Source organism: Euprymna scolopes, chromosome 1 (assembly GCF_053919585.1).
Source record: "Euprymna scolopes isolate OS-2025 chromosome 1, ASM5391958v1, whole genome shotgun sequence".
Taxonomy (NCBI): domain Eukaryota; kingdom Metazoa; phylum Mollusca; class Cephalopoda; order Sepiida; family Sepiolidae; genus Euprymna; species Euprymna scolopes.
Window position 1 is genome coordinate 157672638 of NC_136482.1, and position 14046 is coordinate 157686683.

The 14046-nt window shown below is 35.2% G+C and overlaps 1 protein-coding gene and 1 pseudogene across 2 annotated transcripts in view; both read left to right on the top strand.

Moving 5' to 3' along the window:
• Positions 1-14046, top strand: part of LOC145276879 (uncharacterized) — a 199143-nt gene that overhangs the window by 44793 nt on the left and 140304 nt on the right. The gene's annotated exons all lie outside the window — the stretch shown is intronic.
• LOC145285229 (5S ribosomal RNA) lies at positions 10539-10656 on the top strand (annotated as a pseudogene).

Here is a 14046-nt window from a genome sequence, read left to right on the forward strand (position 1 = left end):
TTTTTTAAATATCGCGATATATTCAAACAGTCGGCGAGATTGGCCAGCGGATAACGAGTTCAGGCTAATTACCGTGGTGTCTCGATTTCGAATCTCGCTAGATTCAGCCACTCTGATGAGTCGTAGACGACGAAACACGTGTCAATGGATAATTATATTTAAACAACAACAATAATATATATATATATATATATATATGTGTGTGTGTGTGTGTGTGTGTGTGTGTGTGTGTGTGTGTGTGTGTGTGTGTGTGTAAGGTCTTCGATAAAGAAACCATCTCATGGTTTAAAAATAAAATACTTGATTTTATTTTAACCATGCGGGTTAAAGGTGTTCGGTGTTGTATTATTTAATCAACTTGTTAGTCTTTTTTCTTTTCTATTTAAAACACGTACATCACCTGTTTACTGATTTGATGTCTTCGCCGAAGGTATATTGCTGAAAAGGACAGTAAATGCGATGCTGTAAATTGCTTCACTGCTTTTATAGTTAATGAGACTGCTTTAAAAGACGATTTTTTTGTCAGATTTTTTCGATTTTCTTGGCTACAAACTATACAATACCAAACCACGTAAAACCACGTAAAATCACGTAAAATCACGTATGCCTTAGCCCCATTTTTCGTATGTCGGCACATAATCACGTTTGAACGTTATACATTCGTTTTTTTTTTCTTGTTACACTTAAAGGTGTGATTTTATTTTATTTTTATTTCATGTGACAATCATATATCTGTCCGAGACGTTGCCATGCTTATCAAGAACCTTGATTCCAGCAAACAATTGGCCCTGACAACATTCCAATCATAGTGATAAAAATGCAACCGGAAATAACTCGTATACTAACTAAGTTGTTTAAACGCTGCCTTTAGAGCAGATGCACGCCAACTCTCTGGAAACAGGTCTACTTCACAAGATTTCCAGCTGCGGTATTGCTGGAAATGTACTCACAACTTCTTTTTCTCCAATAGGTTTTTTAAGGTTGATGAGTAAAAGTCCGAAGCTCAGAGAATTAATGCTGGCGTACCTCAGCGATCAATTCTGGGCTCAACTATCTTCCTGATCTGCATCAACGACCCCAAATCATATCCTGAGATTTTCGTCGACATCTATGCAGACGATACTACTATCTATAACAACACTTCAAAGGTCGGAAATTATTAAGATTTTTCTGATTCTCTCTCCTCTGACTTGGAGCATGTTGTAAAATGGGCTAAAAATGGCGAGATAGCTCTAATGTATCCAAAACAAAACGTCTCACTTTTTCACGCGCTGTGCTCAAATCTTTACTTGTCCCTTATAGAAATGAACGGCTCTCGTCTTGAAAAAGCACCTTGCTTTGATAAACTTCTTGGACTGATTTCACCCTTGACTTGACATAGAGGACCTACATCAGATCCGTTGCAGGAATCACTACACAAATGGTAGGCTAATTCGCCCGCCCTAGAAAGTACCTCGCTCCTAATGCAATCCTCTAACTGCACAAGAGTCAAACACGCCCTAAGATGGAGCACTGCTGTCACATTTGGAGTGGAGCTATTAAGAGTACCCTCTCCTACCTAGTCCAAAACCATCTTCAAAATTTAGTGGGTGAAGACATTTTCGCTCCTCCCCCTGCTTCTTTTTCACAGAAGAGACGTTGCGAGTCTATCTCTGCTTTATCGATACTTTCACGCCAGGTGACCCATAGTTCCAGCCCGTAAAACTTCTGTAACAAATATTCGTTTTGGTCAGGATTAAAGTGTAGTATCTGTTCTTCGGATTCTGCACTTCCATTTCCTGTTCTCTTTCGGTGGAGAATCAGTCCTTCACGACAGAGACAATTTTTTTTTATTTTTGTACCTTTTCTCCACGTTAAAAAACGACCCTGGTGTCTAATTCTGTCCCGTGGGGAGGCATAGTAAATAGGTACAACAACCGTCAACAGTTGCCGTTATTCTTTGCCTAAAACTATACGTAAATTCCATGAGCAGAGTTCCTTTCTCAGAACTCTCCGGCCATGGAACAATGTCCCATGGAGTTGCTTCCTGGCTGACTATAACTTGCCCTCTTCCACGTTCAGTGTAAATAAATCTTGACCTGTCCTCTGAAATAACTAGGCCTTACCAGTTCCACCATTTTTGATCCTCATTGATTTCTCACCAACTATCTTATTCATAACCGTTATCCTTGCGTTGTCTCCCGGCCTTATAACTGGTGACTTTGAAGTAAAAATAAATCTATGCTGCATAATTTGCTGTGTGAGCACCATGGTCGCGATAGCTACCTGATTAAGTAATACAAAGTTATGTGACTGTCTGCTGGAAATCTTTGTCTCTTTTGGCCCTTTTGTCTCCTCATCTTATATGAGGTTCTAACTTCGCGTCGGCTTATTACTTTTACATAGATTTGTTACTTTGTTATACTTTGACTTCACACGTTCCTATTAAAACTAACTTTCTTTAGGAAGTTAAGAGGAAAGCGAATTCAAACAAAGCGGAGAAAGAAAGTATGTTATTCAAGTCATTTGTCTTTTAGCGTTCGTCAGAATCGCGTCTGATTCAGTTATTATACTCGTAATTAATGGTTGTTTACAAGACTCGACAAAGTTCATATATTTTTTTCTTGTTTCTATGAATTTTATTTTGAGGAAGTGAAATACTATTGTAGAAATATCTATTATTATATTATCTATCTACTAGGGGGACCTGTGGAAATTCCACAGGGTAATCATTCATATGTAATATATTGATGTTCAGTGTAAATGGAAATGCTTGTTAAAAATGAAATGGAAATGCTTTGTTAAAAATGCAAACGTATTTATCTAAGCTAGCAGGGACGCCCGGCGTAGCCCGGTCGTAAAGTACGTTTAAATGTGATATTTTCATTCTTGCAGCTTTCGTATATAATATTATAGAGTTAATATTGTGTTGATTTTTATATATTATAAAGTTACTATTTCAAAAATAACAATAACATATATCCAAATGAGCCGTCTGCATCAGCTTGAATCGAAACCGAAACTAAAACTTATGAAATATATATGAGTTCTTTCAGCTATAATCGTATCCGAAACTAAAACTTATGAAATATATATGAGTTCTTTCAACTATAATCGAAAGCGAAATTAAAACTTATGAAATATATATGAGTTATTTCAGCTATAATCGAAACCGAAACCAAAACTTATGAAATATGTATGAGTTCTTTAAGCTATAATCGAAACAGAAACTAAAACTTATCAAGAATTCTTCATAAAATTATTTATAAAAAAAAAATAGATGCCTTAAGTGCTATCAGCTATAATCGACACCGAAACCAAAACTTATAAAGAATTCTTGGTAAAATTATTTATTGCGAGAAACGGAAGTCCATAACAATTACACGACAATCACTCGGATGTAAGCGCGACACACAAAATAAAGAACGCAAACAGAAAAAAAAAACACTTATGTAGTTTTAAATATTGTTGATTATACTGAGTAAGCCACCGCAACTTAATGTATTTTTGTTTAAACCGTTTGTAGAAAATGGCTGTGTTTTATCCGCTTGATTGGTTGGTACTCGTTTATACTCCTGGGTGGATTTATTTACGTATATACCACCTGGTTATTTCTAAGTTATCAACAATCTTAGAATTAACCGAAATCCAGTTTGCTTAACTTCAATGAGCTGACGAGAGCTGTTTTAAATACCTGAGTTGAAATATATATATATATATATATATATATATATGTATATATATTATATATATATATGTATATATATATGTGTGTGTGTGTGTGTGTGTGTGTGTGTGTGTGTGTGTAGGCTTGCTAATTAGTGGTTATTATGGGTGGTCGATTTTTTAGAGTGAGGATGTGAAGCCTGAAATTAACCCAGATCCGCTGTTTGGATCATGCTGGGTCTACTTCTTCCGATTCAGTTTATTTGGGGAAGAGGAAAACGGAAGCGAAACAGACGCCCTGTTAGAGAACAAAAATGAAATCGCACCTGGAAATTTAGATTGAAAGAAACACGCAATTTAACTTTTGCAAGAAATTTCATCATTTCGATATTGGTTGATAGTTAAGATTTAGAAGGATTATTTGCCAAAAGGTCTCACAAATTTAGAATACATTGTGATATGTGATATTAACAACCCCTCCCTCTCGCCCCTCTCGCCCCCTCTCTCTCTCTCTCTCTCTCTGTACTTATGCGTGTTGGATTAACGCTTATCTGCATTCGTTTTAGTTCTTTCTATGATCTATTTAATAATTGTTTATAGATAATTGTTTATATTTATTTATATTTATTATTATGCTGACTCTTTATATTTAACTAAAATATTAATCGAATCACTATAAAATACACGTTGAGAAAAACATGGGCTAATTATGATATTATCACCTCGCCAAGGGTCCATGACGCAACGGATAAAAGTGCTAAATAAATCAGTTCTAAGTTACAGCCATCTTAAGTTTGAAAGTTCGATCCTAAATACTGGCGATACTAAGGATACAACTACGAATTACTTAAGACTTCTAATCGATCATGGATGACGGTAGAAAAAAAAAGTTGCCCCCGTGGATTAAATAAAAGCTTTCGTTCGAGATTCCTGAGTTCGGCGATACGCGCTTTCAGAAAGTCGAAACGGCGTGAGGATGATACCCAGTAGGATAAGAATAGTCCGAATAATTCAAATTATACAAACTAACCCTTCTCTGTTGCATCATTAGATTATTGTCAGCCAATTTGATTATATGGGGGTTCTTTACTGAAGTTTGTGAGGGGTTCTGTAATAAACGTTGACATCGGCAAGGATTGGTTGACTACTCCACTTTCAATAGCGGTCGCAATAAAATATCATGGCAATTAGCTTGGCGGCGGAATCAAAAGTGGATTGCTAAGTTTCGACAAGCAAATTCCTCTCGATCGAATGCGAACATAGCATCCGACTAAATTCTGAAGTAGAAGAATTCCTGGTGTTGAGTCGTTACTCACTGTGAGCTTTTCTGGTTTTATTTCAAAGGTCCAAATCTTCAACCAACACACACACACACACACACACACACACACACACACACACACACACACACATATATATATATATATATATATATATATATATATATATATAATATGGTTGTCTTCAAGTCCAACGTGAACAAGTTTCTGATGAGCCGTTCTACTTACGTTAACAAATTTACCGAACTTCCATTACTATCGATTACTATATTGTCCTTTTGACTGCTGTACACTCTTTAACCCTTATCCTTGAGTGGCCTATCGGCCTTGATAAGTGGTGACACCTATGTAAAAAATATATATATATATATATATATATATATATTGCACTTTTGTTATATAAGCGACCTCTCGTTACTTTTCTCCCCTTTTCTGTCTGTCTTTCACAAATATATGCTCTCACAATTTAGCACCAGACCGCCATTTTCATAAGTATTTTCTCTATTTTCCTACTCTTTCTCTCTCCCTCCCTCCCTCTCTCTCTCTCTCTCTCTCTCTATATATATATATATATATATATATATATATGTGTGTGTGCGTGTGTGTGTGTGTGTGTGTGTGTGTGTGTGTCTGTGTCTGTGTCTGTGTGTCTGTGTGTGTGTCTGTGTGTATATTAGTAGGATCCGGCATTACTCTAAAAAATATATACTGCATAATTCACGTTGACGCACCGGCTCCCGTTAGATCACCGAAATTAAGCAACGTTGAGCCCGGTCAGTACTAAAATGGGTGACCATTTGGGAATTCTAGGTGCTGTGTGTGCTCCCCGCTGGTCTCGGCTTTGTCTCAAATCGTCTAGCATTTCTCTTTGCCACTGGAGTCAAACGGTGCCGATTCAGGAAAGGTGTCGTTGAGGATTGCACAACTCTTGCCTCACAATTACACATGCAGTTACCCTTACAGGCGGTATCCATTGTGTCTTGAGACTGAAAGGATATGTCACATGTTCTATAGAGAGATTAGTATTTAAATTTGTTTTTTGTTTTTTTTGTTTTTATTTATTTATTTTTAATTTTCTTTTCAAATATTTTTAAACGCTCAATAACGTTCCTTTAATGAATGCGCAAGCTATTGACATCTTTACGCAATCTGAAAATCTTGCCTATGGTACGTGTTCGGTATTTACGAAAAGTCATTAATGTCATCCGTTTTGAGCATTTATAATTGTTTTATCTAATGTGTTCATGTATTTTTATTAAAAAGCGAATTGAATTTTGGAGCATTTAAACTGTCGATTAGAAAGTTATACATTTGGTAAAGCCGTTGTTTCTTTTCAGTATTGACTGTATAGTATTTACGTTTATTTAAATTATATGAATCTAATTCTTTTATTACGCATAAATACCTTCAGTACAATTTTTTTTCTATTACGCGTTCGATACTTACAAACATTCCTTTTTACAATCTGTCGTGACTATGTTTTGTTTTAATGTAACTCGAATAGCTTCTGGTCCTGGATATGACCTTAAACTATATCCGATGGTGAGGCCCCAGCTTGCAGGCCTAGGGAGTGTGGAGCCACCCTTTAATTGCCATTGCTCCCAGGTCCACTCTGACCCGGAGTGGTAGTACCTGTTATGGTCCCAACTATAGGTTAAATAGAATACGACTTAAAAAACAAATATACTATATTAAAAAATCGTTCTTCAAAATCACCAGATTCGGCATTAAATAACCTGAAAATGGTTGATATGCCGTAAAACAAAACAACCAACCAATCAAATAGTTTCTCCCTTCGAACTGCTAGATATTGAAAGTCCTTCCCAATTCCCTGCTTTTCCGACTGTACTGAGACGTAGATATTCAAGTGTAAATGTGAACAGATATCTCGCTGCATAATTCTCTAAATAGTATCCCTGTAAATTTGATCTCAAATTCAAGCCTCTGATGGCAAATTGACACTCTGCCTTATTTGGGGGTGAAATAACGGTAGAGAGAGAGAGAGTTTTGAGAGAGTGACATAGTCGAGAGGTCGTAGAAGCTGTCTAAAACTAAATGTTGGGTGGAAAAAACTCAAGTAAGACAAAGCTTAAACCAATCTTTCTGAGTAAATTAAAAATTACGAAACTACGGCTAATTATGTGAAAATCACACTCAATCACAAAACAAAACAATATTTTCAAAATGTCTTTTGCGTTATTGAAATATTTAGGAAGAACGCCTTAGGGAAATAAACGTTGATTAACTCAGCTTTAGTATATATATATATATAGATGGCATGTATATAGTTTTAAGTTATAAAAGTCAAGATTCCCGCGGGGAAATCAATTGGCCCTATGATCTCATTTTACTCCAAGCTGCAGTTGGAAACCACAACTGAAATACACTTAGATATTATTCAGCAACTGCATTGCTTTCAACAAAAAATCGCGCCTAATTAACTATAATTAGTATCAAGCTAATGTAATCAGTCTACAACTAAGGCTTCATGCTATCATCTTTCCGTCTAATTATTGCGTAAGATATTTTGCTGCGTGCATTGTAAAGAACTTCTGTTTTCAGACTGATTGATGCAACGTGACGGCATCAAATATTGCATTAAATACGAACTTGGGCACGGGTTAAGCACTTTTTGAACTGGATAAGTTCAGGTTGCATGGCAGTGTCAAGAAAGTTAACATCTAATTAATGAAAATAATATATCGGTACCGGTATAGCAAAGTAGAGGAAAAGTTTTTTTACTTACCTTTGTCATATATATATATATATATATATATATATATATATATATATATATATATATATATATATATATATGTGTGTGTGTGTGTGTGTGTGTGTGTGTGTGTGTGTGTGTGTTGGTTGATTGGTTGGTTGGTTGGTTGGTTTACAGCATATCAACCCTTTTCAGGTTGCTTAATGCCAAATCCAATGATTTTGAAGAAAAAATTTTAATAGAATATATATATATATATATATATATATATATATATATATATATTATTTTTAAGTCGGTTTCTATTTAACCCATAGTGGGGACTCTAACAGGTACCACCACTCCGGGTCAGAGTGAACCTGGGAGCAATGGCAATTAAAGGGTGGCTCCACACTCCCCAAAGCCCGAAAGCTGGGGCCTCACCATCGGATATAGTTTAAGGTTATATCTAGGACTGTGTGTGTGTGTGTGTAAATATGTATGTACATATATATATATATATATATATATATATATATATATATATATATATATACTTACTTCTAGTCTATTGGTATTTTATGCTTCCCCAGGAAAGGAAAATGTGACACAAGGTCGTTTTTAATGTGTGGGAAAACCAGCTCCCCACAAAAAGGGCAAAAAGGGGCACTCGTGCAGTATCAAAAATAATAATTGTCGCAGTATAGAGGGCTTCCACTCAATTGACCAAGTGTAGCATCAGAACAGATATTACACTTTGATCCCGGCCCGAAGGCCGAGGACCTTTTTGTTTATTTACTAAAAAAGAAAATACAACTTTGTTATATATGGGTCGTGGAATTGCATTCATCTGCAAAAGATCTATCTAATTTGCATATTTTTTTAAACATACATTTTTATTAATTACCTATTAGTTTATTATTTCCCTATTAGTTTTTTTTTCGGTCTTCTTACGGGATGACCATATTTAGCTAACTATTACGTGTAATTATATTCATGCAGATATTCTACATGATTTATACTTGAGTAATATTTGCGTAAAAAACTGATAGTAAACACAAACCTCTTTCTATATATATATATATATATGTATATATATATATATATATTTATATATCTATGCGTAAATATATTTGCTTAAAAATGTTGCCTACCAAACTCCTCTGTCAGTTTTTGGTCTACAGACATGAAACTTAATATATAGGGTATTCGAGCCCATGCGAAACTTTATGTTTGGGTTTTAACCGGAAAAAATCGTGCAAAAGTGTGAAAATAAAAAAACTGAATTAGCCAGATGAAGCACGAACGACGGCATTACAAATATTCATGCATAACGTAATAGCTATTGTTCCATGTTTTAATTTTAGTAGTGCAGCAAGCATGTCTTTATAGTTCAGGCATTAACGTCAAAGAATAAAGTAAATCGTAAGCTAAACGTTTTGGTTTCGATTCTCGAGTAATTTCTTTTTTAAACTGTTTAAATCATTACTATATATTGGGTCCAATATAATATATTAATAAATACGAAATCTGCATTATTTTAGCGTATTTTACGAAGGCGCAATGTCGGGCGGCCTGCTAGTATATATATATATATATATATATATATATATATATATATATGTGTGTGTGTGTGTGTGTGTGTGTGTGTGTGTGTGTGTGTGTGTGTGTGTGTTTGCGTGTGTGTGCGCGCGCGTGTACGTGGTGGAGGAGGCTTAACATACAATTTTTGGGAAGCAAATTCTGTCGTTTTGTGAAACTAATAATGTTGATAAATGGGTCTCGGCTAAATTAATATTGATTCTAAGCTATTCTGTACAACATTTTTAACACACACACACACATATACACACGCACTCACACAGTCACATACTCTCTCTCTCTCTTTCTCTCTATTACACACATATATGTGTGTGTATATTCGCATATATGAATGTGTATGCGTGTGCAGATGTGATCGTCAGGTCAGAGTTATTATCTTCTATGGACTACAAAACGAAGGAATTCGATTTCCAAAAATTGCCTGATAGTTTCCTGCGTTTTTCAAAGGTTGGCCTTAGATATTTTTCATATATATATATATATATATATATATATATATATATATATATATATATATATATATATATATATATATATATAATCGAATAATAAGTATTCTTTCCCAGGAACTTTCATGACATCAACAAAATAGAATCGAATAAAATTCCCGAACACGATGACATCTAAAAATAGTTATAATTCGAGCAAATGACAATCTTGTTATGACTGATAGCTTTGAACACGATCATATGAGAATCATCATTCGCTCTCGAATGGCAGTAATGTCTGAAACGGATAAGCATTATAATAACCGTGATTAACATTCACTTCTAGCGACAGACGGTTCTACAATCTTACCATGGTTAAATAGACAGTTGATTCTCCTCTTAGGATTTGCACTGCTGAAATCGTCCAAATAAAACCTTATATTGATATTTTTTTTTTTTTTTTTTTACATTTTCACCCCAAACAAGGCAAATTGCCACTTTGGTGTAGGGGGCTACTATCAGGGGCAACAACTACTGGGGTACTATGTAGGGATTTGGGCAGCAAGGTGTCGGTTCACGTTACACTTGAACTTCTGCACGTCAGTACTGTTGGGGAAGCAGGGACCTGGAATGGAATTCCAGAGTCTAGCGGTTCTGAGGAAGAAACTATTGGAGTAAAAAGATCTTTTACATCTAGGGATCTCTACAGTGTGGGGGTGGGATTTAGCAGCCTGTCGGGTTTGTCGAGGGTGCTCACGTCGTGGGGGCACAAGTGATTGCAGTTCGTCAGAGCATTCACCACTAAAATACTTGTAGAAAAGGCAGAGGGATGCAACATTTCGTCGATGGGACAGAGGCTGAAGCTTAGATGATCATAATTTATTGTAAAAATACGGCACAATCACGTTTGACACACTGGTTTCCGTCAGATCACCAAAGTTAAGCAACGATGAGCCTGGCCAGTATCAGATGGATGACCATTTGGGACTTCCAGGTGCTGTATGTACTCTCTGCTTATCTCGGCATTGTTTCCAGTCGTCCTGGACTCCTCCTTGCCACTGGATGCAAGCAGTGCCGATTCAAGAGAGGTGTGGTTGGTGATTGCGCAACCCTGGCCACACAATTACACGTGCAGTTGCCCCTACAGGGGGTATCCTTTGTCTTTCGAGACTGAACGGAAGCATCAGAATATTGTAAAAATTATCTTCCGATTTTGAGTTTCATTCGAACGACGTTTTTACCGATACACTCCTGGGCCATCACATAATGTGAGGCATAAGATTGTCTAGATGACGCAATTTGGTTTAATTTTTGTTGATTACGACATATCAACCTCATTTTAGGTTCCTATTTACTGTTGTCTGGCGAAGAGCTAGAGTTAGACCAAGATCAGTGTTTAATATGGGGAAAATCTAGCTCCCCCCCCCCAAAAAAAAAGGCAGTCTCTGATTGGGAGAAAAATAAAATATTGTCTCAGCCTGACACAAGTATTTTCTTCACTGACTAATGAATGACACGAGTGTATGGGGAATCAGATTCTGTTTGGTTTACGACATATCAACTATTTATAGTTGCTATGTCGTAAACCAAACTATTTATTGTTTTATATCTTATGTCGTAAACCAACTATTTATAGTTTTATATATCTATAAAAGTGAAATTGTCTGTGTGTGTGTGTTTCTGTGTGTGCACATTTCCCTACCAAATAACTCTGGCAATTTTTGGTCTACAGACTCGAGATTTGGCATAAGGGATATTAAGATTTGAGAAAAATCTTTTTAATCGGTTTTCGGCCAGAAATTTGGCTGTCAAGGGGTAAAAAAAAAAATCAACGATTTGACCTTTGAAAACTTTACCAAACTCTTCCGCCAATTTTGGGTCTAAATACTTGAAATTTTAGATGCAGGTAACCTGAACATGAGTCAAACTTTTTAATATATATGTATACATATGAACATAAAGTTATGAACAGTACATAGAGCCCGAGCAAAGCTGGGATGAACTGCTAGTATAATTATAAAGGTAAGATAATCATTTGAGATTTCCAAAATACACAGCTCCTAGAATATACTTTTATCAAAAGATATTGCTTTCAGAAAACATTATTCTTACACGGAAATGTTACCGAGAGAGTCGTCTTTATTAAAATTTCTATACTTTCTGTTATTATCTTATTATTTCTCTTGTTATTTTATTTCCCTAGTCCATTTAAGAAAAAAAATGTATATATATATAACTATTACTTACTATAATAAGTATTAAATACCTACAGACACTAGTGTTTCGTCCTTTCGGGAATCATCAGTGCAGCGTGTCACAATTAACACCAGTCGAGAGATTCGAAACCCGGTAACAAAGGTCATGTCTGGCATCATTAGCAAGGACCGTAACCATTTGGCTACCGTCAACCGCGAGAGATTTAAACATTTATTCTTATTAAAAGCCTAAAATAAGGACAATACTTATCTTTTAAATTCTTCTGGAAATAATATTTTTTTTTACAAAGGAGTCACCACTTATAAAGGCCTGGAGGCCATTCGAGGATAAGGGTTAACGAGTGTACAGTGGTCAAAAGAAACGTGTCGTAGTCATCGTTAATAGTGAAAATTTGGTAAATTTGATTACTAAAGGGATGGCTCATCAATAATTTGTCCACGTTGGACTTGAAGACGGCCATGTTGTAGTCAGTTGGAAAGCAGGAAGACGGAACAGAGTTCCACAGGCGTGTAGTTCTAAGAAAGAATCCTTGTTCATGGAATCTACGTTTAGGTTTAGGCAAAAATAAAGAGTGGGGGAAATTATTGATAGTGGTTTCAGTTAGACGAGTGTTTTCGTGGAAGTTATGGCAAGTGGACTATAGATTGGAGCTCAAACAGGCACTTGCCATAAAAATAACGATAAAGCAGAGACAAGCAATGTTACCTTAAGAGAATTTAAATGATTATAATCAAGTATACAAAATAAATGAAAACAATTAATAATTTTTTGAAATATCAATTTTTCTTTTAGTTTTAAATAAATTATTTTAAACACCCTCATTAAAAAAACAAAAACAAAAAAAAAAAACTATGAGAATTCTAATTTCTCATACTTATGTTTTGTTTTCCAAACGTTATAAATTAATGGACTTTCTTTAATTAAATAATTCACATTTTTTTAAGAAAGGAAAAGTGCTTCAGGGTATGATTCGAAACCCGATCGCATTGCGATCAGTCCAGTATCTGAGAATCCTTTTAACCGGGAAATAAACGAGAAGCATCGTATTAATACGCTGCTTTAACTTAATAACGTACTTCTATATCTCTGACACATCAATAATGAATATGCATTGGATAATGTGGTCACGTGATATTTGTTAGATGTGAAAAATGATTTATTTTAAAACATTTACCACATTCGACGCTTGCCTGGATATCTCTTGCTTAACTGCAGTAAACATTCGTGTCGTCACTTATGAGCCAAACAAATAAATGGCGAACGACAAGATTGACAGCAAAAATGATGGTAACGAGGGTAGCCATGTTAAGAGAGAAGGACATTTGATATTCGAAAAAATGTCGCCGATTGTTATGTGAAATATTGAAGCGATGATTATGTAGCGAGTGTGGATGTCATATGATTTGGGATAAAGCGTAGGGCGTAGGGAAAGTGGGAAATTAGACAAACAGTTAAATATGATCAAACTGAGCCGACCAATAAGAATTGAAAACATGAGATAGGAAGAAGTTGTACATATAAGCAAAACAAAAACAAGGGAGAGGGTGGGGCATATATGTGTGCCTATTACATGCTCTGTAATTACATTGAGCTTCTGAAATAAGGATTGGTATAAATAAAAAGGAAATATAAATGAATGAAGAATATTATTACAGAAATCGCTTTCTATCTATCTATCTATCTATCTATATATATATATATATATATATATATATATATATATATATAACTATTACTTACTATAATAATTATTAAATACCTACAGACACTAGTGTTTCATCCTTTCGGGAATCATCAATGCAGGGTGTCACAATTAACACCAGTCGAGAGATTCGAAACCCGGTAACCGAAGTCATGTCTGGCTTTATTAGCAAGGACCGTAACCGTTCGGCTACCGTCAACCGCGAGAGATTTAAACATTTACTCTTATTAAATGCGTTTAATGTCAGTCAGAGTGATCTAATCATTATATGGCGATCTACACGTATATATATATATGCATATATATATGTATATATGTGTGTGTGTGTAATAATTTTTATATATATATATTTATATGTGTGTCTGTGTGTAACAATTTTTGAAAAGGAAGTATATATGATTATTTTAGCCTACAGAGACATGCGTTTCAAACTCACGTTCTCTTCAGTTATAGGACGTATTAATTACTGCATATATA